This window comes from Microcebus murinus, chromosome 8 (genome assembly GCF_040939455.1).
Source record: "Microcebus murinus isolate Inina chromosome 8, M.murinus_Inina_mat1.0, whole genome shotgun sequence".
Lineage (NCBI taxonomy): Eukaryota > Metazoa > Chordata > Mammalia > Primates > Cheirogaleidae > Microcebus > Microcebus murinus.
Genome location: NC_134111.1, coordinates 107517236 through 107543502, shown reverse-complemented (window position 1 = coordinate 107543502; position 26267 = coordinate 107517236). Strand labels below are relative to the sequence as shown.

Here is a 26267-nt window from a genome sequence, read left to right as displayed (position 1 = left end):
AAAGAAAATGCAATCTTAGAGGTAAGAGACACTTTTTAAACATAATGAATCCGAAGAGAAAAGTAAAAGGAGGCCTGTGGAGCAGGTCTGGGTGTGACTCCGGATCCCCCAACATCAGGTGCCACCACCAAAGATTCCTGCGTGTAGCCCATAGAACCCCAAAAGCAACGGGACGAGTTCTGGTCACGTACTCCCTCAAAATGACATCCTGGCCTTCTTCTGGAACTCCCTCCCCTCTCAGACTCTCAAGGTTTCCTCCAGCGTGTCGGTTCCCACAGAGCAGACCTTTGGTCTGAGACCTGACAGTCCAGATGCCACGCATGCTGCCGCGTGGCGGCGGTGTCGCGGCTTGGGACAAGAGGAGGCCCCACGGTGCGGGCTGGGGCGCCAGGCACCGCGCGGGCGCTGAGGGTGGGGGTGACCCCCACCCCGGGCCGCCGCCGCGCTCCCAGAAAGGGGACAGAACAAGAGGCAAAAAAAAAAAAAAAAAAAAAGCAGCAGCCTGTGGCACCCGGTATTCCCAGGCGGTCTCCCATCCAAGTACTAACCAGGCCCGACCCTGCTTAGCTTCCGAGACCAGACGAGATCGGGGGCGTTCAGGGTGGTGTGGCCCTAGACGGCGGCGGAGGGCGCCCCTGCCCCGCTCAAGAAGCCGAGCCTCTCTGGGCTTCCCCGCCGCCGCCTCCCGCCCCAGGCCCCGCGCCGGGCCGGGCCGGTTGAGTTCTCCGGCCGGCCGGGTCCCGCGGGCTCCCAGGGACGGGGGTGATGGGCGGGGCGGGGCGGGGGGCTGTCTCTCTATACACACACACACACACTCACACTCACTCACACTCACACAAGATGCGCCTCCACGGCTGGACTCGCCAAGGTGGAGCCCTCCCAGCCCCCCTCGTCTCCTCGCCCGGCCTCCTTCACCTACCCGCTGCCCACCCCCAGCGCGTCGCTGCCTGCCGCTGACTGCGCACGCGCGGGACGCTCGCCCTTTGACCCCAGCCAGGGGCCGCCCTCCCCCACAACCCCTTTCAGCTGCGCCCCCCCCCTCGCCCTGTGGGTGGGCTGCCGCCTATTCCCCCGGGCCAGGGCTGGGGCACAGCCAGTGTATGGGGCGTCTCTCTCTGGGGATGTGTCCCATGGGTGGGGTGGGGTGGCGTGGTTTGGGGGGCGCTGAAGAAATCAGTCCCCTCCATCTCCTACCTCTGGAAAACGCCCAAGCCCGTGGAGAACTGCCGGCACCGCTTCGTGGGGGCCGGGACCCTCCTCCGTGTCCTCCGGTGGCCCAGTCCAAGGGGCCTGGGCCTGGCCGGGGCTGCATTGGACCCCGACCACCCTGGCGTGTGGACTCGCTAAAAATCGGCCATTAGATATTAGATTCCAGCTTCCTGGAGGTCATTTCACTAATGAGTGCACCGGAAAGAGTTTCCTAATCCATCTGTGAGGGTGGCAACTGAAAGAGAATTTTAAAGCTGACAGAATAGGCGAGGGAAGGCATAGGAGATTTCCACACCCAGCAAGGAAGCCTTTCCCGAAATGGAAGAAAGAAACGAGCAAACAGAGACACCGGTAGCCCGCCCGGAAAAGAGTCTGCCCCTTAGAGAAAGCACCCTGACCAGGTTCACCCGTGGGTGGGTGGCGAGCTAGCGGCATTCAGAAGAGCGAGGCCCGCAGTCTGTGCGGAAGACACCTGCGCTCGGGTGTGTGTGGCGGCGCGATTCACAAGCAGCTCTAGATGTTAAACCAAGGAGAAGCCAGGGAGTTCCCAACGCCCCAGGTGTCCTCAGCCCACGACTGGCTGCTGTGGGAATGCGAAGCCCGGCTCCTTGTCTCAGAGCGGGGTTCCCAGGAGGATCAGGCTGAAGCTGGGACTTGGCCTCAAAGTGTCCCCTCGCATGGCCACCCCCTTCCCCTTCCTGCTCCTCTACTCCTGGTGCCCCTCCATCCAGGGGCCAGACCTTAAAGAGTCACCGCAAGAGAATCCTGGTCCCAAAGGAGCCTTCTGGGGGACCGGTGCTGAGAGAGGTTGTGGGCATGGCCCGCTGGGGCTCTGCCCGACCCAGGGCTGAGAGATGCCACCTCCCAGCTCTGGGTCCCTGCAGGAAGTGTTGGCAAGCACAGGGCCGGTCCTCCAAAGGCCCAGGTGCAGGGAGCCCAGGCCAAGCAGCCTGTGGAAGAAGCCACTTGCCGTGCCACCCCGGGAACAGGACTGCAGGCCCCGGCCCTTCCCACCTCCTCCTCCTCCTCCTCCTCCTCCTCCCCCCCGCCCCCCCCCCACAGGGCACAGGGCTCAGAGACACCTCAGACTCTTGCTACCCAAAGTGCAAAGGGCATCAGTTGCTCCTCCAACCCCCCTCCCCCCGCCCAGCAGACCACGTTGTCCAGCCAGCCCCCGGGCCTCCCTGGGGTGCCCAGCACAAAAGTGCAGACACCCACCGGACCCTCAATCTCAGTTTTCGGATGTTTTTGCCACTCTAAGGACCCGCAGGCCAGCTGGGCCTTCGGGCAGGACAGAGAGCCCCGGAATCCGACGTGGAGAGCTGCGTGTACGTCCCCATCAGGAGGCGGTCCCCACCTCCGCGGCTCTCCCCTTGCGGGGAGCGGCAGCCCAGCCGGCAGCCCCAGGGCCTCAGGGAAGACACCAGGCTGGGCCCCCCCGCGGCACAGCGGGGGCACGTCCCCCGCACTCACGCGACTTAGGGACGGCTGCTGGAGACTGCTGCGGCCACCCTGCTGCCGGGTTTCTGGAGGGCTTCCTGGAAGCAGCGTCCACACCAAGCCCTTGGAAGGCCCAGGCGACGGAGGAGCCGGTCAGGCAGGGGCCGAGGACGGTGAGAGGCCGGGCGGGCGGGAAGGAGCATGTCAGGCAGGGGCAGAGGACGGTGACCGGCCGGGCGGGGAGGAGCCGGTCAGGCGGGGGCCCAGGACAGTGACGGGCCTGGCCGGGGAGGAGTGCGTCAGGCAGGGGCAGAGGAGACGGGCTGGGTAAGGGTTAGGGTTACAGTTAGGGCACAATTCACAATCGCAAAGACGTGGAAGCGACCCGAGTGCCCATCCATCCAGGAGTGCATCAATAAAATGTGGCGCGTGGACACCACGGAGTGCCATTCGGCTGTGAGGAGCAGCGGTGAGAGGGCGCCTCTCGTGTTCTCCTGGCCAGAGCTGGAACCCGTTCCAGTAAGCCAAGTATCCCAAGAATGGACACACGAGCACCACGTGAGCGCGCTCACCAGCAAATTGGTACGAACGGGTGGACACCTAAGTGGACGGAGAGGAATCACCTTCATCGGGTGGGTGTCGGGCGGGTGGGGGGAGGGGAGGGGCATACACATCCATTAGGCATGGGGTGGGTGCGCACCGACTGGGGGATGGGCGCACTTGAAGCTCTGACCCGAGGGGGGAGGCTTGGAGAGGGCAAGGCACCCGACCTTAACATTGGTACCCCCACAATACGCTGGAACAACATGAGAGGTATATGAATAAGAACACAGGGGGGGGCCGGGCGCGGTGGCTCACGCCTGTAATCCTAGCTCTCTGGGAGGCCGAGGCGGGCGGATTGCTCCAGGTCAGGAGTTCGAAACCAGCCTGAGCAAGAGCGAGACCCCGTCTCTACTAAAAATAGAAAGAAATTAATTGGCCAACTAATATATATAGAAAAACACAGCCGGGCGTGGTGGTGCATGCCTGTAGTCCCAACTACTCGGGAGGCTGAGGCAGCAGGATTGCTTGAGCCCGGAGATTGAGGTTGCTGTGAGCTAGGCTGACGCCATGGCACTCACTCTAGCCTGGGCAGCAAAACGAGACTCTGTCTCAAAAAAAAAAAAAAAAAAAAAGAACACAGGGGGGAGGGGGGCACGGGCAACACATGTCACCTGAATACTTGTACTCCCATCATCTGCTTGAAAAGAGAGAGAAAAGAAAATGCAATCTTAGAGGTAAGAGACACTTTTTAAACATAATGAATCCGAAGAGAAAAGTAAAAGGAGGCCTGTGGAGCAGGTCTGGGTGTGACTCCGGATCCCCCAACATCAGGTGCCACCACCAAAGATTCCTGCGTGTAGCCCATAGAACCCCAAAAGCAACGGGACGAGTTCTGGTCACGTACTCCCTCAAAATGACATCCTGGCCTTCTTCTGGAACTCCCTCCCCTCTCAGACTCTCAAGGTTTCCTCCAGCGTGTCGGTTCCCACAGAGCAGACCTTTGGTCTGAGACCTGACAGTCCAGATGCCACGCATGCTGCCGCGTGGCGGCGGTGTCGCGGCTTGGGACAAGAGGAGGCCCCACGGTGCGGGCTGGGGCGCCAGGCACCGCGCGGGCGCTGAGGGTGGGGGTGACCCCCACCCCGGGCCGCCGCCGCGCTCCCAGAAAGGGGACAGAACAAGAGGCAAAAAAAAAAAAAAAAAAAAAGCAGCAGCCTGTGGCACCCGGTATTCCCAGGCGGTCTCCCATCCAAGTACTAACCAGGCCCGACCCTGCTTAGCTTCCGAGACCAGACGAGATCGGGGGCGTTCAGGGTGGTGTGGCCCTAGACGGCGGCGGAGGGCGCCCCTGCCCCGCTCAAGAAGCCGAGCCTCTCTGGGCTTCCCCGCCGCCGCCTCCCGCCCCAGGCCCCGCGCCGGGCCGGGCCGGTTGAGTTCTCCGGCCGGCCGGGTCCCGCGGGCTCCCAGGGACGGGGGTGATGGGCGGGGCGGGGCGGGGGGCTGTCTCTCTATACACACACACACACACTCACACTCACTCACACTCACACAAGATGCGCCTCCACGGCTGGACTCGCCAAGGTGGAGCCCTCCCAGCCCCCCTCGTCTCCTCGCCCGGCCTCCTTCACCTACCCGCTGCCCACCCCCAGCGCGTCGCTGCCTGCCGCTGACTGCGCACGCGCGGGACGCTCGCCCTTTGACCCCAGCCAGGGGCCGCCCTCCCCCACAACCCCTTTCAGCTGCGCCCCCCCCCTCGCCCTGTGGGTGGGCTGCCGCCTATTCCCCCGGGCCAGGGCTGGGGCACAGCCAGTGTATGGGGCGTCTCTCTCTGGGGATGTGTCCCATGGGTGGGGTGGGGTGGCGTGGTTTGGGGGGCGCTGAAGAAATCAGTCCCCTCCATCTCCTACCTCTGGAAAACGCCCAAGCCCGTGGAGAACTGCCGGCACCGCTTCGTGGGGGCCGGGACCCTCCTCCGTGTCCTCCGGTGGCCCAGTCCAAGGGGCCTGGGCCTGGCCGGGGCTGCATTGGACCCCGACCACCCTGGCGTGTGGACTCGCTAAAAATCGGCCATTAGATATTAGATTCCAGCTTCCTGGAGGTCATTTCACTAATGAGTGCACCGGAAAGAGTTTCCTAATCCATCTGTGAGGGTGGCAACTGAAAGAGAATTTTAAAGCTGACAGAATAGGCGAGGGAAGGCATAGGAGATTTCCACACCCAGCAAGGAAGCCTTTCCCGAAATGGAAGAAAGAAACGAGCAAACAGAGACACCGGTAGCCCGCCCGGAAAAGAGTCTGCCCCTTAGAGAAAGCACCCTGACCAGGTTCACCCGTGGGTGGGTGGCGAGCTAGCGGCATTCAGAAGAGCGAGGCCCGCAGTCTGTGCGGAAGACACCTGCGCTCGGGTGTGTGTGGCGGCGCGATTCACAAGCAGCTCTAGATGTTAAACCAAGGAGAAGCCAGGGAGTTCCCAACGCCCCAGGTGTCCTCAGCCCACGACTGGCTGCTGTGGGAATGCGAAGCCCGGCTCCTTGTCTCAGAGCGGGGTTCCCAGGAGGATCAGGCTGAAGCTGGGACTTGGCCTCAAAGTGTCCCCTCGCATGGCCACCCCCTTCCCCTTCCTGCTCCTCTACTCCTGGTGCCCCTCCATCCAGGGGCCAGACCTTAAAGAGTCACCGCAAGAGAATCCTGGTCCCAAAGGAGCCTTCTGGGGGACCGGTGCTGAGAGAGGTTGTGGGCATGGCCCGCTGGGGCTCTGCCCGACCCAGGGCTGAGAGATGCCACCTCCCAGCTCTGGGTCCCTGCAGGAAGTGTTGGCAAGCACAGGGCCGGTCCTCCAAAGGCCCAGGTGCAGGGAGCCCAGGCCAAGCAGCCTGTGGAAGAAGCCACTTGCCGTGCCACCCCGGGAACAGGACTGCAGGCCCCGGCCCTTCCCACCTCCTCCTCCTCCTCCTCCTCCTCCTCCCCCCCGCCCCCCCCCCACAGGGCACAGGGCTCAGAGACACCTCAGACTCTTGCTACCCAAAGTGCAAAGGGCATCAGTTGCTCCTCCAACCCCCCTCCCCCCGCCCAGCAGACCACGTTGTCCAGCCAGCCCCCGGGCCTCCCTGGGGTGCCCAGCACAAAAGTGCAGACACCCACCGGACCCTCAATCTCAGTTTTCGGATGTTTTTGCCACTCTAAGGACCCGCAGGCCAGCTGGGCCTTCGGGCAGGACAGAGAGCCCCGGAATCCGACGTGGAGAGCTGCGTGTACGTCCCCATCAGGAGGCGGTCCCCACCTCCGCGGCTCTCCCCTTGCGGGGAGCGGCAGCCCAGCCGGCAGCCCCAGGGCCTCAGGGAAGACACCAGGCTGGGCCCCCCCGCGGCACAGCGGGGGCACGTCCCCCGCACTCACGCGACTTAGGGACGGCTGCTGGAGACTGCTGCGGCCACCCTGCTGCCGGGTTTCTGGAGGGCTTCCTGGAAGCAGCGTCCACACCAAGCCCTTGGAAGGCCCAGGCGACGGAGGAGCCGGTCAGGCAGGGGCCGAGGACGGTGAGAGGCCGGGCGGGCGGGAAGGAGCATGTCAGGCAGGGGCAGAGGACGGTGACCGGCCGGGCGGGGAGGAGCCGGTCAGGCGGGGGCCCAGGACAGTGACGGGCCTGGCCGGGGAGGAGTGCGTCAGGCAGGGGCAGAGGAGACGGGCTGGGTAAGGGTTAGGGTTACAGTTAGGGCACAATTCACAATCGCAAAGACGTGGAAGCGACCCGAGTGCCCATCCATCCAGGAGTGCATCAATAAAATGTGGCGCGTGGACACCACGGAGTGCCATTCGGCTGTGAGGAGCAGCGGTGAGAGGGCGCCTCTCGTGTTCTCCTGGCCAGAGCTGGAACCCGTTCCAGTAAGCCAAGTATCCCAAGAATGGACACACGAGCACCACGTGAGCGCGCTCACCAGCAAATTGGTACGAACGGATGGACACCTAAGTGGACGGAGAGGAATCACCTTCATCGGGTGGGTGTCGGGCGGGTGGGGGGAGGGGAGGGGCATACACATCCATTAGGCATGGGGTGGGTGCGCACCGACTGGGGGATGGGCGCACTTGAAGCTCTGACCCGAGGGGGGAGGCTTGGAGAGGGCAAGGCACCCGACCTTAACATTGGTACCCCCACAATACGCTGGAACAACATGAGAGGTATATGAATAAGAACACAGGGGGGGGCCGGGCGCGGTGGCTCACGCCTGTAATCCTAGCTCTCTGGGAGGCCGAGGCGGGCGGATTGCTCCAGGTCAGGAGTTCGAAACCAGCCTGAGCAAGAGCGAGACCCCGTCTCTACTAAAAATAGAAAGAAATTAATTGGCCAACTAATATATATAGAAAAACACAGCCGGGCGTGGTGGTGCATGCCTGTAGTCCCAACTACTCGGGAGGCTGAGGCAGCAGGATTGCTTGAGCCCGGAGATTGAGGTTGCTGTGAGCTAGGCTGACGCCATGGCACTCACTCTAGCCTGGGCAGCAAAACGAGACTCTGTCTCAAAAAAAAAAAAAAAAAAAAAGAACACAGGGGGGAGGGGGGCACGGGCAACACATGTCACCTGAATACTTGTACTCCCATCATCTGCTTGAAAAGAGAGAGAAAAGAAAATGCAATCTTAGAGGTAAGAGACACTTTTTAAACATAATGAATCCGAAGAGAAAAGTAAAAGGAGGCCTGTGGAGCAGGTCTGGGTGTGACTCCGGATCCCCCAACATCAGGTGCCACCACCAAAGATTCCTGCGTGTAGCCCATAGAACCCCAAAAGCAACGGGACGAGTTCTGGTCACGTACTCCCTCAAAATGACATCCTGGCCTTCTTCTGGAACTCCCTCCCCTCTCAGACTCTCAAGGTTTCCTCCAGCGTGTCGGTTCCCACAGAGCAGACCTTTGGTCTGAGACCTGACAGTCCAGATGCCACGCATGCTGCCGCGTGGCGGCGGTGTCGCGGCTTGGGACAAGAGGAGGCCCCACGGTGCGGGCTGGGGCGCCAGGCACCGCGCGGGCGCTGAGGGTGGGGGTGACCCCCACCCCGGGCCGCCGCCGCGCTCCCAGAAAGGGGACAGAACAAGAGGCAAAAAAAAAAAAAAAAAAAAAGCAGCAGCCTGTGGCACCCGGTATTCCCAGGCGGTCTCCCATCCAAGTACTAACCAGGCCCGACCCTGCTTAGCTTCCGAGACCAGACGAGATCGGGGGCGTTCAGGGTGGTGTGGCCCTAGACGGCGGCGGAGGGCGCCCCTGCCCCGCTCAAGAAGCCGAGCCTCTCTGGGCTTCCCCGCCGCCGCCTCCCGCCCCAGGCCCCGCGCCGGGCCGGGCCGGTTGAGTTCTCCGGCCGGCCGGGTCCCGCGGGCTCCCAGGGACGGGGGTGATGGGCGGGGCGGGGCGGGGGGCTGTCTCTCTATACACACACACACACACTCACACTCACTCACACTCACACAAGATGCGCCTCCACGGCTGGACTCGCCAAGGTGGAGCCCTCCCAGCCCCCCTCGTCTCCTCGCCCGGCCTCCTTCACCTACCCGCTGCCCACCCCCAGCGCGTCGCTGCCTGCCGCTGACTGCGCACGCGCGGGACGCTCGCCCTTTGACCCCAGCCAGGGGCCGCCCTCCCCCACAACCCCTTTCAGCTGCGCCCCCCCCCCTCGCCCTGTGGGTGGGCTGCCGCCTATTCCCCCGGGCCAGGGCTGGGGCACAGCCAGTGTATGGGGCGTCTCTCTCTGGGGATGTGTCCCATGGGTGGGGTGGGGTGGCGTGGTTTGGGGGGCGCTGAAGAAATCAGTCCCCTCCATCTCCTACCTCTGGAAAACGCCCAAGCCCGTGGAGAACTGCCGGCACCGCTTCGTGGGGGCCGGGACCCTCCTCCGTGTCCTCCGGTGGCCCAGTCCAAGGGGCCTGGGCCTGGCCGGGGCTGCATTGGACCCCGACCACCCTGGCGTGTGGACTCGCTAAAAATCGGCCATTAGATATTGGATTCCAGCTTCCTGGAGGTCATTTCACTAATGAGTGCACCGGAAAGAGTTTCCTAATCCATCTGTGAGGGTGGCAACTGAAAGAGAATTTTAAAGCTGACAGAATAGGCGAGGGAAGGCATAGGAGATTTCCACACCCAGCAAGGAAGCCTTTCCCGAAATGGAAGAAAGAAACGAGCAAACAGAGACACCGGTAGCCCGCCCGGAAAAGAGTCTGCCCCTTAGAGAAAGCACCCTGACCAGGTTCACCCGTGGGTGGGTGGCGAGCTAGCGGCATTCAGAAGAGCGAGGCCCGCAGTCTGTGCGGAAGACACCTGCGCTCGGGTGTGTGTGGCGGCGCGATTCACAAGCAGCTCTAGATGTTAAACCAAGGAGAAGCCAGGGAGTTCCCAACGCCCCAGGTGTCCTCAGCCCACGACTGGCTGCTGTGGGAATGCGAAGCCCGGCTCCTTGTCTCAGAGCGGGGTTCCCAGGAGGATCAGGCTGAAGCTGGGACTTGGCCTCAAAGTGTCCCCTCGCATGGCCACCCCCTTCCCCTTCCTGCTCCTCTACTCCTGGTGCCCCTCCATCCAGGGGCCAGACCTTAAAGAGTCACCGCAAGAGAATCCTGGTCCCAAAGGAGCCTTCTGGGGGACCGGTGCTGAGAGAGGTTGTGGGCATGGCCCGCTGGGGCTCTGCCCGACCCAGGGCTGAGAGATGCCACCTCCCAGCTCTGGGTCCCTGCAGGAAGTGTTGGCAAGCACAGGGCCGGTCCTCCAAAGGCCCAGGTGCAGGGAGCCCAGGCCAAGCAGCCTGTGGAAGAAGCCACTTGCCGTGCCACCCCGGGAACAGGACTGCAGGCCCCGGCCCTTCCCACCTCCTCCTCCTCCTCCTCCTCCCCCCCGCCCCCCCCCCACAGGGCACAGGGCTCAGAGACACCTCAGACTCTTGCTACCCAAAGTGCAAAGGGCATCAGTTGCTCCTCCAACCCCCCTCCCCCCGCCCAGCAGACCACGTTGTCCAGCCAGCCCCCGGGCCTCCCTGGGGTGCCCAGCACAAAAGTGCAGACACCCACCGGACCCTCAATCTCAGTTTTCGGATGTTTTTGCCACTCTAAGGACCCGCAGGCCAGCTGGGCCTTCGGGCAGGACAGAGAGCCCCGGAATCCGACGTGGAGAGCTGCGTGTACGTCCCCATCAGGAGGCGGTCCCCACCTCCGCGGCTCTCCCCTTGCGGGGAGCGGCAGCCCAGCCGGCAGCCCCAGGGCCTCAGGGAAGACACCAGGCTGGGCCCCCCCGCGGCACAGCGGGGGCACGTCCCCCGCACTCACGCGACTTAGGGACGGCTGCTGGAGACTGCTGCGGCCACCCTGCTGCCGGGTTTCTGGAGGGCTTCCTGGAAGCAGCGTCCACACCAAGCCCTTGGAAGGCCCAGGCGACGGAGGAGCCGGTCAGGCAGGGGCCGAGGACGGTGAGAGGCCGGGCGGGCGGGAAGGAGCATGTCAGGCAGGGGCAGAGGACGGTGACAGGCCGGGCGGGGAGGAGCCGGTCAGGCGTGGGCCCAGGACAGTGACGGGCCTGGCCGGGGAGGAGTGCGTCAGGCAGGGGCAGAGGAGACGGGGGCTGGGTAAGGGTTAGGGTGACAGTTAGGGCACAATTCACAATCGCAAAGACGTGGAAGCGACCCGAGTGCCCATCCATCCAGGAGTGCATCAATAAAATGTGGCGCGTGGACACCACGGAGTGCCATTCGGCTGTGAGGAGCAGCGGTGAGGGGGCGCCTCTCGTGTTCTCCTGGCCAGAGCTGGAACCCGTTCCAGTAAGCCAGGTAGCCCAAGAATGGACACACGAGCACCACGTGAGCGCGCTCACCAGCAAATTGGTACGAACGGATGGACGCCTAAGTGGACAGAGAGGAATCACCTTCATCGGGTGGGTGTCGGGCGGGTGGGGGGAGGGGAGGGGCATACACATCCATTAGGCATGGGGTGGGTGCGCACCGACTGGGGGATGGGCGCACTTGAAGCTCTGACCCGAGGGGGGAGGCTTGGAGAGGGCAAGGCACCCGACCTTAACATTGGTACCCCCACAATACGCTGGAACAACATGAGAGGTATATGAATAAGAACACAGGGGGGGCCGGGCGCGGTGGCTCACGCCTGTAATCCTAGCTCTCTGGGAGGCCGAGGCGGGCGGATTGCTCCAGGTCAGGAGTTCGAAACCAGCCTGAGCAAGAGCGAGACCCCGTCTCCACTAAAAATAGAGAGAAATTAATTGGCCAACTAATATATATAGAAAAACACAGCCGGGCGTGGTGGTGCATGCCTGTAGTCCCAACTACTCGGGAGGCTGAGGCAGCAGGATTGCTTGAGCCCGGAGATTGAGGTTGCTGTGAGCTAGGCTGACGCCATGGCACTCACTCTAGCCTGGGCAGCAAAACGAGACTCTGTCTCAAAAAAAAAAAAAAAAAAAAAGAACACAGGGGGGAGGGGGGCACGGGCAACACATGTCACCTGAATACTTGTACTCCCATCATCTGCTTGAAGAGAGAGAGAAAAGAAAATGCAATCCTAGAGGTAAGAGACACTTTTTAAAAATAATGAATCCGAAGAGAAAAGTAAAAGGAGGCCTGTGGAGCAGGTCTGGGTGTGACTCCGGATCCCCCAACATCAGGTGCCACCACCAAAGATTCCTGCGTGTAGCCCATAGAACCCCAAAAGCAACGGGACGAGTTCTGGTCACATACTCCCTCAAAATGACATCCTGGCCTTCTTCTGGAACTCCCTCCCCTCTCAGACTCTCAAGGTTTCCTCCAGCGTGTCGGTTCCCACAGAGCAGACCTTTGGTCTGAGACCTGACAGTCCAGATGCCACGCATGCTGCCGCGTGGCGGCGGTGTCGCGGCTTGGGACAAGAGGAGGCCCCACGGTGCGGGCTGGGGCGCCAGGCACCGCGGGCGGGCGCTGAGGGTGGGGGTGACCCCCACCCCCGGCCGCCGCCGCGCTCCCAGAAAGGGGACAGAACAAGAGGCAAAAAAAAAAAAAAAAAAAAAAAAAGCAGCAGCCTGTGGCACCCGGTATTCCCAGGCGGTCTCCCATCCAAGAACTAACCAGGCCCGACCCTGCTTAGCTTCCGAGACCAGACGAGATCGGGGGCGTTCAGGGTGGTGTGGCCCTAGACGGCGGCGGAGGGCGCCCCTGCCCCGCTCGAGAAGCCGAGCCTCTCTGGGCTTCCCCGCCGCCGCCTCCCGCCCCAGGCCCCGCGCCGGGCCGGGCCGGTTGAGTTCGCCGGGACGGGGGTGATGGGCGGGGCGGGGCGGGGCGGGGGGCTGTCTCTCTATACACACACACACACACTCACACTCACTCACACTCACACAAGATGCGCCTCCACGGCTGGACTCGCCAAGGTGGAGCCCTCCCAGCCCCCCTCGTCTCCTCGCCCGGCCTCCTTCACCTACCCGCTGCCCACCCCCAGCGCGTCGCTGCCTGCCGCTGACTGCGCACGCGCGGGACGCTCGCCCTTTGACCCCAGCCAGGGGCCGCCCTCCCCCACAACCCCTTTCAGCTGCGCCCCCCCCCCTCGCCCTGTGGGTGGGCTGCCGCCTATTCCCCCGGGCCAGGGCTGGGGCACAGCCAGTGTATGGGGCGTCTCTCTCTGGGGATGTGTCCCATGGGTGGGGTGGGGTGGCGTGGTTTGGGGGGCGCTGAAGAAATCAGTCCCCTCCATCTCCTACCTCTGGAAAACGCCCAAGCCCGTGGAGAACTGCCGGCACCGCTTCGTGGGGGCCGGGACCCTCCTCCGTGTCCTCCGGTGGCCCAGTCCAAGGGGCCTGGGCCTGGCCGGGGCTGCATTGGACCCCGACCACCCTGGCGTGTGGACTCGCTAAAAATCGGCCATTAGATATTGGATTCCAGCTTCCTGGAGGTCATTTCACTAATGAGTGCACCGGAAAGAGTTTCCTAATCCATCTGTGAGGGTGGCAACTGAAAGAGAATTTTAAAGCTGACAGAATAGGCGAGGGAAGGCATAGGAGATTTCCACACCCAGCAAGGAAGCCTTTCCCGAAATGGAAGAAAGAAACGAGCAAACAGAGACACCGGTAGCCCGCCCGGAAAAGAGTCTGCCCCTTAGAGAAAGCACCCTGACCAGGTTCACCCGTGGGTGGGTGGCGAGCTAGCGGCATTCAGAAGAGCGAGGCCCGCAGTCTGTGCGGAAGACACCTGCGCTCGGGTGTGTGTGGCGGCGCGATTCACAAGCAGCTCTAGATGTTAAACCAAGGAGAAGCCAGGGAGTTCCCAACGCCCCAGGTGTCCTCAGCCCACGACTGGCTGCTGTGGGAATGCGAAGCCCGGCTCCTTGTCTCAGAGCGGGGTTCCCAGGAGGATCAGGCTGAAGCTGGGACTTGGCCTCAAAGTGTCCCCTCGCATGGCCACCCCCTTCCCCTTCCTGCTCCTCTACTCCTGGTGCCCCTCCATCCAGGGGCCAGACCTTAAAGAGTCACCGCAAGAGAATCCTGGTCCCAAAGGAGCCTTCTGGGGGACCGGTGCTGAGAGAGGTTGTGGGCATGGCCCGCTGGGGCTCTGCCCGACCCAGGGCTGAGAGATGCCACCTCCCAGCTCTGGGTCCCTGCAGGAAGTGTTGGCAAGCACAGGGCCGGTCCTCCAAAGGCCCAGGTGCAGGGAGCCCAGGCCAAGCAGCCTGTGGAAGAAGCCACTTGCCGTGCCACCCCGGGAACAGGACTGCAGGCCCCGGCCCTTCCCACCTCCTCCTCCTCCTCCTCCTCCTCCTCCTCCTCCCCCCCGCCCCCCCCCCACAGGGCACAGGGCTCAGAGACACCTCAGACTCTTGCTACCCAAAGTGCAAAGGGCATCAGTTGCTCCTCCAACCCCCCTCCCCCCGCCCAGCAGACCACGTTGTCCAGCCAGCCCCCGGGCCTCCCTGGGGTGCCCAGCACAAAAGTGCAGACACCCACCGGACCCTCAATCTCAGTTTTCGGATGTTTTTGCCACTCTAAGGACCCGCAGGCCAGCTGGGCCTTCGGGCAGGACAGAGAGCCCCGGAATCCGACGTGGAGAGCTGCGTGTACGTCCCCATCAGGAGGCGGTCCCCACCTCCGCGGCTCTCCCCTTGCGGGGAGCGGCAGCCCAGCCGGCAGCCCCAGGGCCTCAGGGAAGACACCAGGCTGGGCCCCCCCGCGGCACAGCGGGGGCACGTCCCCCGCACTCACGCGACTTAGGGACGGCTGCTGGAGACTGCTGCGGCCACCCTGCTGCCGGGTTTCTGGAGGGCTTCCTGGAAGCAGCGTCCACACCAAGCCCTTGGAAGGCCCAGGCGACGGAGGAGCCGGTCAGGCAGGGGCCGAGGACGGTGAGAGGCCGGGCGGGCGGGAAGGAGCATGTCAGGCAGGGGCAGAGGACGGTGACCGGCCGGGCGGGGAGGAGCCGGTCAGGCGGGGGCCCAGGACAGTGACGGGCCTGGCCGGGGAGGAGTGCGTCAGGCAGGGGCAGAGGAGACGGGCTGGGTAAGGGTTAGGGTGACAGTTAGGGCACAATTCACAATCGCAAAGACGTGGAAGCGACCCGAGTGCCCATCCATCCAGGAGTGCATCAATAAAATGTGGCGCGTGGACACCACGGAGTGCCATTCGGCTGTGAGGAGCAGCGGTGAGGGGGCGCCTCTCGTGTTCTCCTGGCCAGAGCTGGAACCCGTTCCAGTAAGCCAGGTAGCCCAAGAATGGACACACGAGCACCACGTGAGCGCGCTCACCAGCAAATTGGTACGAACGGATGGACGCCTAAGTGGACAGAGAGGAATCACCTTCATCGGGTGGGTGTCGGGCGGGTGGGGGGAGGGGAGGGGCATACACATCCATTAGGCATGGGGTGGGTGCGCACCGACTGGGGGATGGGCGCACTTGAAGCTCTGACCCGAGGGGGGGAGGCTTGGAGAGGGCAAGGCACCCGACCTTAACATTGGTACCCCCACAATACGCTGGAACAACATGAGAGGTATATGAATAAGAACACAGGGGGGGCCGGGCGCGGTGGCTCACGCCTGTAATCCTAGCTCTCTGGGAGGCCGAGGCGGGCGGATTGCTCCAGGTCAGGAGTTCGAAACCAGCCTGAGCAAGAGCGAGACCCCGTCTCCACTAAAAATAGAGAGAAATTAATTGGCCAACTAATATATATAGAAAAACACAGCCGGGCGTGGTGGTGCATGCCTGTAGTCCCAACTACTCGGGAGGCTGAGGCAGTAGGATTGCTTGAGCCCGGAGATTGAGGTTGCTGTGAGCTGGGCTGACGCCATGGCACTCACTCTAGCCTGGGCAGCAAAACGAGACTCTGTCTCAAAAAAAAAAAAAAAAAAAAGAACACAGGCGGGAGGGGGTCATGGGCAACACATGTCACCTGAATACTTGTACTCCCATCATCTGCTTGAAGAGAGAGAGAAAAGAAAATGCAATCCTAGAGGTAAGAGACACTTTTTAAAAATAATGAATCCGAAGAGAAAAGTAAAAGGAGGCCTGTGGAGCAGGTCTGGGTGTGACTCCGGATCCCCCAACATCAGGTGCCACCACCAAAGATTCCTGCGTGTAGCCCATAGAACCCCAAAAGCAACGGGACGAGTTCTGGTCACGTACTCCCTCAAAATGACATCCTGGCCTTCTTCTGGAACTCCCTCCCCTCTCAGACTCTCAAGGTTTCCTCCAGCGTGTCGGTTCCCACAGAGCAGACCTTTGGTCTGAGACCTGACAGTCCAGATGCTACGCATGCTGCCGCGTGGCGGCGGTGTCGCGGCTTGGGACAAGAGGAGGCCCCACGGTGCGGGCTGGGGCGCCAGGCACCGCGCGGGCGCTGAGGGTGGGGGTGACCCCCACCCCGGGCCGCCGCCGCGCTCCCAGAAAGGGGACAGAACAAGAGGCAAAAAAAAAAAAAAAAAAAAAGCAGCAGCCTGTGGCACCCGGTATTCCCAGGCGGTCTCCCATCCAAGTACTAACCGGGCCCGACCCTGCTTAGCTTCCGAGACCAGACGAGATCGGGGGCGTTCAGGGTGGTGTGGCCCTAGACGGCGGCGGAGGGCGCCCCTGCCCCGCTCAAGAAGCCGAGCCTCTCTGGGCTTCCCCGCCGCCGCCTCCCGCCCCAGGCCCCGCGCCGGGCCGGGCCGGTTGAGTTCTCCGGCCGGCCGGGTCCCGCGGGCTCCCAGGGACGGGGGTGATGGGCGGGGCGGGGCGGGGGGCTGTCTCTCTATACACACACACACACACTCACACTCACTCACACTCACACAAGATGCGCCTCCACGGCTGGACTCGCCAAGGTGGAGCCCTCCCAGCCCCCCTCGTCTCCTCGCCCGGCCTCCTTCACCTACCCGCTGCCCACCCCCAGCGCGTCGCTGCCTGCCGCTGACTGCGCACGCGCGGGACGCTCGCCCTTTGACCCCAGCCAGGGGCCGCCCTCCCCCACAACCCCTTTCAGCTGCGCCCCCCCCCTCGCCCTGTGGGTGGGCTGCCGCCTATTCCCCCGGGCCAGGGCTGGGGCACAGCCAGTGTATGGGGCGTCTCTCTCTGGGGATGTGTCCCATGGGTGGGGTGGGGTGGCGTGGTTTGGGGGGCGCTGAAGAAATCAGTCCCCTCCATCTCCTACCTCTGGAAAACGCCCAAGCCCGTGGAGAACTGCCGGCACCGCTTCGTGGGGGCCGGGACCCTCCTCCGTGTCCTCCGGTGGCCCAGTCCAAGGGGCCTGGGCCTGGCCGGGGCTGCATTGGACCCCGACCACCCTGGCGTGTGGACTCGCTAAAAATCGGCCATTAGATATTGGATTCCAGCTTCCTGGAGGTCATTTCACTAATGAGTGCACCGGAAAGAGTTTCCTAATCCATCTGTGAGGGTGGCAACTGAAAGAGAATTTTAAAGCTGACAGAATAGGCGAGGGAAGGCATAGGAGATTTCCACACCCAGCAAGGAAGCCTTTCCCGAAATGGAAGAAAGAAACGAGCAAACAGAGACACCGGTAGCCCGCCCGGAAAAGAGTCTGCCCCTTAGAGAAAGCACCCTGACCAGGTTCACCCGTGGGTGGGTGGCGAGCTAGCGGCATTCAGAAGAGCGAGGCCCGCAGTCTGTGCGGAAGACACCTGCGCTCGGGTGTGTGTGGCGGCGCGATTCACAAGCAGCTCTAGATGTTAAACCAAGGAGAAGCCAGGGAGTTCCCAACGCCCCAGGTGTCCTCAGCCCACGACTGGCTGCTGTGGGAATGCGAAGCCCGGCTCCTTGTCTCAGAGCGGGGTTCCCAGGAGGATCAGGCTGAAGCTGGGACTTGGCCTCAAAGTGTCCCCTCGCATGGCCACCCCCTTCCCCTTCCTGCTCCTCTACTCCTGGTGCCCCTCCATCCAGGGGCCAGACCTTAAAGAGTCACCGCAAGAGAATCCTGGTCCCAAAGGAGCCTTCTGGGGGACCGGTGCTGAGAGAGGTTGTGGGCATGGCCCGCTGGGGCTCTGCCCGACCCAGGGCTGAGAGATGCCACCTCCCAGCTCTGGGTCCCTGCAGGAAGTGTTGGCAAGCACAGGGCCGGTCCTCCAAAGGCCCAGGTGCAGGGAGCCCAGGCCAAGCAGCCTGTGGAAGAAGCCACTTGCCGTGCCACCCCGGGAACAGGACTGCAGGCCCCGGCCCTTCCCACCTCCTCCTCCTCCTCCTCCTCCTCCTCCCCCCCGCCCCCCCCCCACAGGGCACAGGGCTCAGAGACACCTCAGACTCTTGCTACCCAAAGTGCAAAGGGCATCAGTTGCTCCTCCAACCCCCCTCCCCCCGCCCAGCAGACCACGTTGTCCAGCCAGCCCCCGGGCCTCCCTGGGGTGCCCAGCACAAAAGTGCAGACACCCACCGGACCCTCAATCTCAGTTTTCGGATGTTTTTGCCACTCTAAGGACCCGCAGGCCAGCTGGGCCTTCGGGCAGGACAGAGAGCCCCGGAATCCGACGTGGAGAGCTGCGTGTACGTCCCCATCAGGAGGCGGTCCCCACCTCCGCGGCTCTCCCCTTGCGGGGAGCGGCAGCCCAGCCGGCAGCCCCAGGGCCTCAGGGAAGACACCAGGCTGGGCCCCCCCGCGGCACAGCGGGGGCACGTCCCCCGCACTCACGCGACTTAGGGACGGCTGCTGGAGACTGCTGCGGCCACCCTGCTGCCGGGTTTCTGGAGGGCTTCCTGGAAGCAGCGTCCACACCAAGCCCTTGGAAGGCCCAGGCGACGGAGGAGCCGGTCAGGCAGGGGCCGAGGACGGTGAGAGGCCGGGCGGGCGGGAAGGAGCATGTCAGGCAGGGGCAGAGGACGGTGACCGGCCGGGCGGGGAGGAGCCGGTCAGGCGGGGGCCCAGGACAGTGACGGGCCTGGCCGGGGAGGAGTGCGTCAGGCAGGGGCAGAGGAGACGGGCTGGGTAAGGGTTAGGGTTACAGTTAGGGCACAATTCACAATCGCAAAGACGTGGAAGCGACCCGAGTGCCCATCCATCCAGGAGTGCATCAATAAAATGTGGCGCGTGGACACCACGGAGTGCCATTCGGCTGTGAGGAGCAGCGGTGAGAGGGCGCCTCTCGTGTTCTCCTGGCCAGAGCTGGAACCCGTTCCAGTAAGCCAAGTATCCCAAGAATGGACACACGAGCACCACGTGAGCGCGCTCACCAGCAAATTGGTACGAACGGGTGGACACCTAAGTGGACGGAGAGGAATCACCTTCATCGGGTGGGTGTCGGGCGGGTGGGGGGAGGGGAGGGGCATACACATCCATTAGGCATGGGGTGGGTGCGCACCGACTGGGGGATGGGCGCACTTGAAGCTCTGACCCGAGGGGGGAGGCTTGGAGAGGGCAAGGCACCCGACCTTAACATTGGTACCCCCACAATACGCTGGAACAACATGAGAGGTATATGAATAAGAACACGGGGGGGGCCGGGCGCGGTGGCTCACGCCTGTAATCCTAGCTCTCTGGGAGGCCGAGGCGGGCGGATTGCTCCAGGTCAGGAGTTCGAAACCAGCCTGAGCAAGAGCGAGACCCCGTCTCTACTAAAAATAGAAAGAAATTAATTGGCCAACTAATATATATAGAAAAACACAGCCGGGCGTGGTGGTGCATGCCTGTAGTCCCAACTACTCGGGAGGCTGAGGCAGCAGGATTGCTTGAGCCCGGAGATTGAGGTTGCTGTGAGCTAGGCTGACGCCATGGCACTCACTCTAGCCTGGGCAGCAAAACGAGACTCTGTCTCAAAAAAAAAAAAAAAAAAAAAAGAACACAGGGGGGAGGGGGGCACGGGCAACACATGTCACCTGAATACTTGTACTCCCATCATCTGCTTGAAAAGAGAGAGAAAAGAAAATGCAATCTTAGAGGTAAGAGACACTTTTTAAACATAATGAATCCGAAGAGAAAAGTAAAAGGAGGCCTGTGGAGCAGGTCTGGGTGTGACTCCGGATCCCCCAACATCAGGTGCCACCACCAAAGATTCCTGCGTGTAGCCCATAGAACCCCAAAAGCAACGGGACGAGTTCTGGTCACGTACTCCCTCAAAATGACATCCTGGCCTTCTTCTGGAACTCCCTCCCCTCTCAGACTCTCAAGGTTTCCTCCAGCGTGTCGGTTCCCACAGAGCAGACCTTTGGTCTGAGACCTGACAGTCCAGATGCCACGCATGCTGCCGCGTGGCGGCGGTGTCGCGGCTTGGGACAAGAGGAGGCCCCACGGTGCGGGCTGGGGCGCCAGGCACCGCGCGGGCGCTGAGGGTGGGGGTGACCCCCACCCCGGGCCGCCGCCGCGCTCCCAGAAAGGGGACAGAACAAGAGGCAAAAAAAAAAAAAAAAAAAAAGCAGCAGCCTGTGGCACCCGGTATTCCCAGGCGGTCTCCCATCCAAGTACTAACCAGGCCCGACCCTGCTTAGCTTCCGAGACCAGACGAGATCGGGGGCGTTCAGGGTGGTGTGGCCCTAGACGGCGGCGGAGGGCGCCCCTGCCCCGCTCAAGAAGCCGAGCCTCTCTGGGCTTCCCCGCCGCCGCCTCCCGCCCCAGGCCCCGCGCCGGGCCGGGCCGGTTGAGTTCTCCGGCCGGCCGGGTCCCGCGGGCTCCCAGGGACGGGGGTGATGGGCGGGGCGGGGCGGGGGGCTGTCTCTCTATACACACACACACACACTCACACTCACTCACACTCACACAAGATGCGCCTCCACGGCTGGACTCGCCAAGGTGGAGCCCTCCCAGCCCCCCTCGTCTCCTCGCCCGGCCTCCTTCACCTACCCGCTGCCCACCCCCAGCGCGTCGCTGCCTGCCGCTGACTGCGCACGCGCGGGACGCTCGCCCTTTGACCCCAGCCAGGGGCCGCCCTCCCCCACAACCCCTTTCAGCTGCGCCCCCCCCCCTCGCCCTGTGGGTGGGCTGCCGCCTATTCCCCCGGGCCAGGGCTGGGGCACAGCCAGTGTATGGGGCGTCTCTCTCTGGGGATGTGTCCCATGGGTGGGGTGGGGTGGCGTGGTTTGGGGGGCGCTGAAGAAATCAGTCCCCTCCATCTCCTACCTCTGGAAAACGCCCAAGCCCGTGGAGAACTGCCGGCACCGCTTCGTGGGGGCCGGGACCCTCCTCCGTGTCCTCCGGTGGCCCAGTCCAAGGGGCCTGGGCCTGGCCGGGGCTGCATTGGACCCCGACCACCCTGGCGTGTGGACTCGCTAAAAATCGGCCATTAGATATTGGATTCCAGCTTCCTGGAGGTCATTTCACTAATGAGTGCACCGGAAAGAGTTTCCTAATCCATCTGTGAGGGTGGCAACTGAAAGAGAATTTTAAAGCTGACAGAATAGGCGAGGGAAGGCATAGGAGATTTCCACACCCAGCAAGGAAGCCTTTCCCGAAATGGAAGAAAGAAACGAGCAAACAGAGACACCGGTAGCCCGCCCGGAAAAGAGTCTGCCCCTTAGAGAAAGCACCCTGACCAGGTTCACCCGTGGGTGGGTGGCGAGCTAGCGGCATTCAGAAGAGCGAGGCCCGCAGTCTGTGCGGAAGACACCTGCGCTCGGGTGTGTGTGGCGGCGCGATTCACAAGCAGCTCTAGATGTTAAACCAAGGAGAAGCCAGGGAGTTCCCAACGCCCCAGGTGTCCTCAGCCCACGACTGGCTGCTGTGGGAATGCGAAGCCCGGCTCCTTGTCTCAGAGCGGGGTTCCCAGGAGGATCAGGCTGAAGCTGGGACTTGGCCTCAAAGTGTCCCCTCGCATGGCCACCCCCTTCCCCTTCCTGCTCCTCTACTCCTGGTGCCCCTCCATCCAGGGGCCAGACCTTAAAGAGTCACCGCAAGAGAATCCTGGTCCCAAAGGAGCCTTCTGGGGGACCGGTGCTGAGAGAGGTTGTGGGCATGGCCCGCTGGGGCTCTGCCCGACCCAGGGCTGAGAGATGCCACCTCCCAGCTCTGGGTCCCTGCAGGAAGTGTTGGCAAGCACAGGGCCGGTCCTCCAAAGGCCCAGGTGCAGGGAGCCCAGGCCAAGCAGCCTGTGGAAGAAGCCACTTGCCGTGCCACCCCGGGAACAGGACTGCAGGCCCCGGCCCTTCCCACCTCCTCCTCCTCCTCCTCCTCCTCCTCCTCCTCCCCCCCGCCCCCCCCCCACAGGGCACAGGGCTCAGAGACACCTCAGACTCTTGCTACCCAAAGTGCAAAGGGCATCAGTTGCTCCTCCAACCCCCCTCCCCCCGCCCAGCAGACCACGTTGTCCAGCCAGCCCCCGGGCCTCCCTGGGGTGCCCAGCACAAAAGTGCAGACACCCACCGGACCCTCAATCTCAGTTTTCGGATGTTTTTGCCACTCTAAGGACCCGCAGGCCAGCTGGGCCTTCGGGCAGGACAGAGAGCCCCGGAATCCGACGTGGAGAGCTGCGTGTACGTCCCCATCAGGAGGCGGTCCCCACCTCCGCGGCTCTCCCCTTGCGGGGAGCGGCAGCCCAGCCGGCAGCCCCAGGGCCTCAGGGAAGACACCAGGCTGGGCCCCCCCGCGGCACAGCGGGGGCACGTCCCCCGCACTCACGCGACTTAGGGACGGCTGCTGGAGACTGCTGCGGCCACCCTGCTGCCGGGTTTCTGGAGGGCTTCCTGGAAGCAGCGTCCACACCAAGCCCTTGGAAGGCCCAGGCGACGGAGGAGCCGGTCAGGCAGGGGCCGAGGACGGTGAGAGGCCGGGCGGGCGGGAAGGAGCATGTCAGGCAGGGGCAGAGGACGGTGACCGGCCGGGCGGGGAGGAGCCGGTCAGGCGGGGGCCCAGGACAGTGACGGGCCTGGCCGGGGAGGAGTGCGTCAGGCAGGGGCAGAGGAGACGGGCTGGGTAAGGGTTAGGGTGACAGTTAGGGCACAATTCACAATCGCAAAGACGTGGAAGCGACCCGAGTGCCCATCCATCCAGGAGTGCATCAATAAAATGTGGCGCGTGGACACCACGGAGTGCCATTCGGCTGTGAGGAGCAGCGGTGAGGGGGCGCCTCTCGTGTTCTCCTGGCCAGAGCTGGAACCCGTTCCAGTAAGCCAGGTAGCCCAAGAATGGACACACGAGCACCACGTGAGCGCGCTCACCAGCAAATTGGTACGAACGGATGGACGCCTAAGTGGACAGAGAGGAATCACCTTCATCGGGTGGGTGTCGGGCGGGTGGGGGGAGGGGAGGGGCATACACATCCATTAGGCATGGGGTGGGTGCGCACCGACTGGGGGATGGGCGCACTTGAAGCTCTGACCCGAGGGGGGGAGGCTTGGAGAGGGCAAGGCACCCGACCTTAACATTGGTACCCCCACAATACGCTGGAACAACATGAGAGGTATATGAATAAGAACACAGGGGGGGCCGGGCGCGGTGGCTCACGCCTGTAATCCTAGCTCTCTGGGAGGCCGAGGCGGGCGGATTGCTCCAGGTCAGGAGTTCGAAACCAGCCTGAGCAAGAGCGAGACCCCGTCTCCACTAAAAATAGAGAGAAATTAATTGGCCAACTAATATATATAGAAAAACACAGCCGGGCGTGGTGGTGCATGCCTGTAGTCCCAACTACTCGGGAGGCTGAGGCAGTAGGATTGCTTGAGCCCGGAGATTGAGGTTGCTGTGAGCTGGGCTGACGCCATGGCACTCACTCTAGCCTGGGCAGCAAAACGAGACTCTGTCTCAAAAAAAAAAAAAAAAAAAAGAACACAGGCGGGAGGGGGTCATGGGCAACACATGTCACCTGAATACTTGTACTCCCATCATCTGCTTGAAGAGAGAGAGAAAAGAAAATGCAATCCTAGAGGTAAGAGACACTTTTTAAAAATAATGAATCCGAAGAGAAAAGTAAAAGGAGGCCTGTGGAGCAGGTCTGGGTGTGACTCCGGATCCCCCAACATCAGGTGCCACCACCAAAGATTCCTGCGTGTAGCCCATAGAACCCCAAAAGCAACGGGACGAGTTCTGGTCACGTACTCCCTCAAAATGACATCCTGGCCTTCTTCTGGAACTCCCTCCCCTCTCAGACTCTCAAGGTTTCCTCCAGCGTGTCGGTTCCCACAGAGCAGACCTTTGGTCTGAGACCTGACAGTCCAGATGCTACGCATGCTGCCGCGTGGCGGCGGTGTCGCGGCTTGGGACAAGAGGAGGCCCCACGGTGCGGGCTGGGGCGCCAGGCACCGCGCGGGCGCTGAGGGTGGGGGTGACCCCCACCCCGGGCCGCCGCCGCGCTCCCAGAAAGGGGACAGAACAAGAGGCAAAAAAAAAAAAAAAAAAAAAGCAGCAGCCTGTGGCACCCGGTATTCCCAGGCGGTCTCCCATCCAAGTACTAACCGGGCCCGACCCTGCTTAGCTTCCGAGACCAGACGAGATCGGGGGCGTTCAGGGTGGTGTGGCCCTAGACGGCGGCGGAGGGCGCCCCTGCCCCGCTCAAGAAGCCGAGCCTCTCTGGGCTTCCCCGCCGCCGCCTCCCGCCCCAGGCCCCGCGCCGGGCCGGGCCGGTTGAGTTCTCCGGCCGGCCGGGTCCCGCGGGCTCCCAGGGACGGGGGTGATGGGCGGGGCGGGGCGGGGGGCTGTCTCTCTATACACACACACACACACTCACACTCACTCACACTCACACAAGATGCGCCTCCACGGCTGGACTCGCCAAGGTGGAGCCCTCCCAGCCCCCCTCGTCTCCTCGCCCGGCCTCCTTCACCTACCCGCTGCCCACCCCCAGCGCGTCGCTGCCTGCCGCTGACTGCGCACGCGCGGGACGCTCGCCCTTTGACCCCAGCCAGGGGCCGCCCTCCCCCACAACCCCTTTCAGCTGCGCCCCCCCCCTCGCCCTGTGGGTGGGCTGCCGCCTATTCCCCCGGGCCAGGGCTGGGGCACAGCCAGTGTATGGGGCGTCTCTCTCTGGGGATGTGTCCCATGGGTGGGGTGGGGTGGCGTGGTTTGGGGGGCGCTGAAGAAATCAGTCCCCTCCATCTCCTACCTCTGGAAAACGCCCAAGCCCGTGGAGAACTGCCGGCACCGCTTCGTGGGGGCCGGGACCCTCCTCCGTGTCCTCCGGTGGCCCAGTCCAAGGGGCCTGGGCCTGGCCGGGGCTGCATTGGACCCCGACCACCCTGGCGTGTGGACTCGCTAAAAATCGGCCATTAGATATTGGATTCCAGCTTCCTGGAGGTCATTTCACTAATGAGTGCACCGGAAAGAGTTTCCTAATCCATCTGTGAGGGTGGCAACTGAAAGAGAATTTTAAAGCTGACAGAATAGGCGAGGGAAGGCATAGGAGATTTCCACACCCAGCAAGGAAGCCTTTCCCGAAATGGAAGAAAGAAACGAGCAAACAGAGACACCGGTAGCCCGCCCGGAAAAGAGTCTGCCCCTTAGAGAAAGCACCCTGACCAGGTTCACCCGTGGGTGGGTGGCGAGCTAGCGGCATTCAGAAGAGCGAGGCCCGCAGTCTGTGCGGAAGACACCTGCGCTCGGGTGTGTGTGGCGGCGCGATTCACAAGCAGCTCTAGATGTTAAACCAAGGAGAAGCCAGGGAGTTCCCAACGCCCCAGGTGTCCTCAGCCCACGACTGGCTGCTGTGGGAATGCGAAGCCCGGCTCCTTGTCTCAGAGCGGGGTTCCCAGGAGGATCAGGCTGAAGCTGGGACTTGGCCTCAAAGTGTCCCCTCGCATGGCCACCCCCTTCCCCTTCCTGCTCCTCTACTCCTGGTGCCCCTCCATCCAGGGGCCAGACCTTAAAGAGTCACCGCAAGAGAATCCTGGTCCCAAAGGAGCCTTCTGGGGGACCGGTGCTGAGAGAGGTTGTGGGCATGGCCCGCTGGGGCTCTGCCCGACCCAGGGCTGAGAGATGCCACCTCCCAGCTCTGGGTCCCTGCAGGAAGTGTTGGCAAGCACAGGGCCGGTCCTCCAAAGGCCCAGGTGCAGGGAGCCCAGGCCAAGCAGCCTGTGGAAGAAGCCACTTGCCGTGCCACCCCGGGAACAGGACTGCAGGCCCCGGCCCTTCCCACCTCCTCCTCCTCCTCCTCCTCCTCCTCCCCCCCGCCCCCCCCCCCACAGGGCACAGGGCTCAGAGACACCTCAGACTCTTGCTACCCAAAGTGCAAAGGGCATCAGTTGCTCCTCCAACCCCCCTCCCCCCGCCCAGCAGACCACGTTGTCCAGCCAGCCCCCGGGCCTCCCTGGGGTGCCCAGCACAAAAGTGCAGACACCCACCGGACCCTCAATCTCAGTTTTCGGATGTTTTTGCCACTCTAAGGACCCGCAGGCCAGCTGGGCCTTCGGGCAGGACAGAGAGCCCCGGAATCCGACGTGGAGAGCTGCGTGTACGTCCCCATCAGGAGGCGGTCCCCACCTCCGCGGCTCTCCCCTTGCGGGGAGCGGCAGCCCAGCCGGCAGCCCCAGGGCCTCAGGGAAGACACCAGGCTGGGCCCCCCCGCGGCACAGCGGGGGCACGTCCCCCGCACTCACGCGACTTAGGGACGGCTGCTGGAGACTGCTGCGGCCACCCTGCTGCCGGGTTTCTGGAGGGCTTCCTGGAAGCAGCGTCCACACCAAGCCCTTGGAAGGCCCAGGCGACGGAGGAGCCGGTCAGGCAGGGGCCGAGGACGGTGAGAGGCCGGGCGGGCGGG

General features: G+C 63.1%; 6 non-coding genes and 1 pseudogene across 6 annotated transcripts; all 7 read right to left on the bottom strand.

Moving 5' to 3' along the window:
• Positions 1-499: 499 nt before the first annotated feature.
• Positions 500-618, bottom strand: LOC142872544 (5S ribosomal RNA). Its single transcript, XR_012920801.1, has one exon. It is a non-coding gene; the product is annotated as a 5S ribosomal RNA (ribosomal RNA).
• A 3786-nt stretch (positions 619-4404) lies between these two features.
• On the bottom strand, positions 4405-4523 carry LOC142872543 (5S ribosomal RNA). The gene has a single exon (XR_012920800.1). It is a non-coding gene; the product is annotated as a 5S ribosomal RNA (ribosomal RNA).
• A 3786-nt stretch (positions 4524-8309) lies between these two features.
• On the bottom strand, positions 8310-8428 carry LOC142872542 (5S ribosomal RNA). Its single transcript, XR_012920799.1, has one exon. It is a non-coding gene; the product is annotated as a 5S ribosomal RNA (ribosomal RNA).
• Positions 8429-12216: 3788 nt separating this feature from the next.
• Positions 12217-12335, bottom strand: LOC142872596 (uncharacterized; annotated as a pseudogene).
• Positions 12336-16106: 3771 nt separating this feature from the next.
• On the bottom strand, positions 16107-16225 carry LOC142872585 (5S ribosomal RNA). Its single transcript, XR_012920842.1, has one exon. It is a non-coding gene; the product is annotated as a 5S ribosomal RNA (ribosomal RNA).
• Positions 16226-20011: 3786 nt separating this feature from the next.
• Positions 20012-20130, bottom strand: LOC142872541 (5S ribosomal RNA). The gene has a single exon (XR_012920798.1). It is a non-coding gene; the product is annotated as a 5S ribosomal RNA (ribosomal RNA).
• Positions 20131-23922: 3792 nt separating this feature from the next.
• Positions 23923-24041, bottom strand: LOC142872584 (5S ribosomal RNA). The gene has a single exon (XR_012920841.1). It is a non-coding gene; the product is annotated as a 5S ribosomal RNA (ribosomal RNA).
• Between the last annotated feature and the right edge of the window lie 2226 nt (positions 24042-26267).